This window comes from Bombus pascuorum, chromosome 6 (assembly GCF_905332965.1).
Source record: "Bombus pascuorum chromosome 6, iyBomPasc1.1, whole genome shotgun sequence".
Taxonomy (NCBI): domain Eukaryota; kingdom Metazoa; phylum Arthropoda; class Insecta; order Hymenoptera; family Apidae; genus Bombus; species Bombus pascuorum.
In genome coordinates, this window is record NC_083493.1 from 7,367,568 (window position 1) to 7,371,764 (window position 4,197).

Sequence of the window (4,197 nt, forward strand, 5' to 3'; positions counted from 1 at the left end):
TCTAATAGCTTCGTCGAACATGCGGCGCATCGGACAGATGATTTTATGAAAAATCCACCGTTCGATAGATGGAAGGCTGTCGTTCGCAGACAGTGAGGGTATCCGACGCTCAGCGACGGGATCACGCGAATCACCGTACAACCGTGAACCTGCCAAGCATCTCACCAGCGACCCTTTTCTCTCGGATCGACGTTATTTCAGATGAATGAAAACCTTCGGCTAAATAACTATCGAAGATTTCTCACTGTAAATGCAAACTCTCACTGAACAATAAAAGCACCAGTCTCCTCTGTGACAATCCTGGCAGCTACCAGGAACAAGGAACAAGAAACTCTAGTCGTCTGAGATCGCACTGTGAAATCTCACGGGTGGACCAGCACCAGAAATCTAGCGAAACGGTGCCCTTTTACACCCGGAACACACCCCCGTATACTTTCTCACGCACTTACGATCCGCACGGGTCGCATAACCAGTGAAACGAAGCGACGCTCTTTCACTTGTTCGATCAAGATCCGAACCGATATATCGGTTTCTGTATAAATCCAAGAGGACGATAGAACACTGAGAAAACTTTTTCGTTGACTTTTCGCCTCGATATGATCATAGGCCGACACGCGTTACTCCGTCGAGGAGCGACTCGAGCAATGGTTTAAGAGGCACTCGCTGCGTCGAGACGAGCCCCGTGAACGCAGAGAGAACGGTACCTTCCTGCACGGTGTCGCGGACGCGTCTGTCGGCCGAGCGTACTGTCGCGGCCGTTCGTCTCGCGTCGGCAGACTCGAACGACGACCGGGGGTGTCGGGGAGCGCCGAGCGTTGCCGGAAACGCACGAAGCCCGCGGACCCTCGTTCCCTCCGTGGCTTCGCCGACGTGTCTTGCCTTGGTCCGCGACTACGCGGTATTACGCCGCCTGCTCGCGAGACGCGAGTTTCCGAGTGGCTCTCCCTGCGAGCGTGTTCCCGTCGCTTCGCTTCGTCTCGAAGCTCGGTTCGAAGCTCCGGATACGGAGAGTGTCGTCGGTACGCGATGCGAGATTCTCGTTTCTCGCACGAGGTGGAATCGTCGCGACCACCCGTGTGGATTGCACGCGGTGAATTTTCACTCTTTGGTCCATCGCGTCGCGGCAGAAAAGCAGTTCTCAGTTTCGAGTTCGTAGTTGTTCGAGTTTTTAACCGAATTCTCTCAGTTGACAGGTTTATTTGTAACTGATCGACGTTGTTCAGGTATCCATGTATATCTTCGAAGAGAAGGTGCAGATCGATGTCGACGACGATAGGTGATTTCGATAGCAAGGTGGCGGAAGGTTGGATAGGAGTTCGCGGGCGGTTGGGCGCGGACCGTGAACGTGAGAGTATTGGATCGGGACGGCACGAGGAGGAGAGGCGCGAATTTCGGACAAATTTCATCGCTGCGAGCTCACGAGGTGCGGGAATTGGATTTTTTTAAAAGCAATTTTCCCGTGGAATTACGTTTCGTGGGACGTTAGTGGGGGGCAACTTTATTCATCGCGTGCCATGTTTGGCCCGTGAGGCCCAAGTTTTCGAGGTCGATCGAACACTATTAAATGAATTCGCATAATTACCGCGCCGTTGATAAGATACGTAATTTCCTGTTTAAGATCCTTGCTTATCGTTCAACGTACTCGTTTAATATCACCTCGTGCACGGATGCATGAGGTGTTTCGGTCGTGTGCAAAAAACTTTTACTGTAGTCTCTGTAGTTATCGAAGGTGCGATTACTGAAACTTTGATCGCGATCGTAACAATCTCTTAAATTGTATCACACTTTCTACAGCGATAAAAAGCTCAATATATAAATTCTCAATTGTATGTTGCCGAGGTTCGAAGTTAATAATTGAACGAGTTAATAATTGCCAGTTGGATATCGCTTTAATTATTTGCCATTTCATTTCTCGGATCTTTTTAGTTTCCTTAAAAAACCTATTCCGCACTTTATTACGTTACATATCGATAGAAAATGTCCAAGTATTTAACCTAAACAGTAATCATTTACAGTTTAGGTCGATTGTGTTAGTACTTACTATTCCAGTGAAGTTTTGAAATTTGAAGTTTATAAAGTGTGACGTATTTTTTATTTCAAAGTTTCCAGTGTTTGCGATATTGTAAGCTCTTATTTTCCAGCTGCGATATTGCACGTAGTTATAAAATTGCCAGTGTTGTAATTTTCGTGTTATAATTCAACTTATTTGAGAAATACGTCAACATATTTAGACGAGTTACTACGTGCAAGTAGCTTATTGGATGTAAATCAGTTGAGATAGAATGTCAAACGCAATTCGGATCGTGGAGGGTTAAACTTCTATCATTACGTAAGTAGTATCAACAAAATCTATCCACATAATCCTTCCTTGAAATAATCTCTCAAAAAATTTCTTAAAATTCTGCAGATATATGTCAAAACACCTCGTTCGTATCCGGCACCGACTTTCTAACTTAAAAACAAAAGCAATTCGTTTTGAGAAGTAATCGATCCCTTTTATCAACTATACCGACCGTGACTCTTCTATTTTTCGTGGCGATTTAGACGAGACCCTCTGCAATTTAATGAAAACGGCAACGAACACGATGATCGAGTTAGGGAAAGTTCGCGACGATGTGTTTTCGTTTAATCAGGGACCGGAGGATTCCGGGGTGTCCAGAAACCGTTCTGAGATTGTCGCGGCTGGCGTTGCGGCGGTACACGCCGGAAAAGACAGTTTGACGTTCATTAACAAAAGCAAGCGGCGTGATAAATAGCAACGCGGGCAGTGTGGCGCGGAATTGCGAAACTCGGATGGAATTTAATTTCCAGAACGACGAACGGCTGCCCTCACCGTGCACGGCAACATTGTTTCTATCGAGTTGGAGCACACTGATTACACAACCGTCCCTTAAGCCTCATTACCGTCACTGAAAATTTCCATACAGCTGTAGGCATGAGCGGGCGAATGCAGAACCGCGCGTGGTAGAGAGGAGGCTCGTCCGGATCACGATTCGCCTCGAGTCCTATGAATTAGCGTCCCTCGTCGTTTTCTTTTCTCCCATTTTTATCATCTAGACGCGGGGGCTTTTAAAAGAGCGAGAGTGCTTTCTTGACTTACGATCGTCGTTAGTCCTCTCGTTTCCTGTTTCAATTTCGGCACGCGCCCTCATCGTTTCTCTACTCTTCGCCGCGTTTCCCTTCTCCAACGTGTGGCGCTTTCACGTCTTCCGAAGGTTTTAATCTTCATCTAGTTTTCACGAGACTATTCGCGGGTGCAAATAATTCTTCGTGCTCGGTAAAAAGGATGTCGCGTAGGAAGTTTCTTTTTATCTAAGTGTCTATCAAGTTGGGAGAAAAAGTGCGAACTTGTAGTTTCTTTTAGAACAAGTAATCGATAGTCGTTCGTTTTGTATAGAATCTGTAATAGGCCTTTGTCCTATTTTGTCTTCCATGACAATTTCATTTTTCCTATGATTCTATGTTTAAACGTCTCATCCGAGTATATAGATATTTTCCAAAGCGTGGACTTATAGAAGAAGACGAATGCAGACGTTTAAACAGACTACATATCACGTTCAGATCAGAATACATGAATTAGAAAGAAGAGAAAGGACGATAGGGTGCATAGTTTGCAGCGTGTATACGTGCAATCGCGTCGAATGTGCTCGAGTACGTGGCGCCCTCCACGTAAGCCAGACATGGTGATCATCCTCTGCATTGCTCTGCCGTCTACAACGATCTTCTCGAGGGCATGGTTGTTGGTTCTCTTGGATCTCGAAGAACCGGTATCTACCCACGGATAGTCATGTCGGTCATTAGTTCGACTAATGTAACGCTTCAAATTCTATCGGGCCACGGCGCCGGGCTGCATTGCATCCTCCCACTAGAAAGTCGATGAATCGTTAATATAGAACAAGGAACACGCCCGATTCTAGAGAGATTCCATGCTTTTCACTTGGTCTATTTTTTTTTTCTTCCCGAATGGAATATAGATTATGCCGAACTGTAATTTCTTTCGACCGTAACTATTCCTCTTCTTTCTTTTTTCTCTGCTTGTGTTTTTATGTTTCAGCGTTGATTGTTAGTCGGACTAGGTATGTTTTGAATTAATCGACGATGGAGAAGAGTTGATGTGACTCGTTAGTTAAAGAGGGTTCCCCGTTGCTTGTTTTCTCCGGGTTTTGTGATGGAATGAAGCGATCAGGAATGATAGAA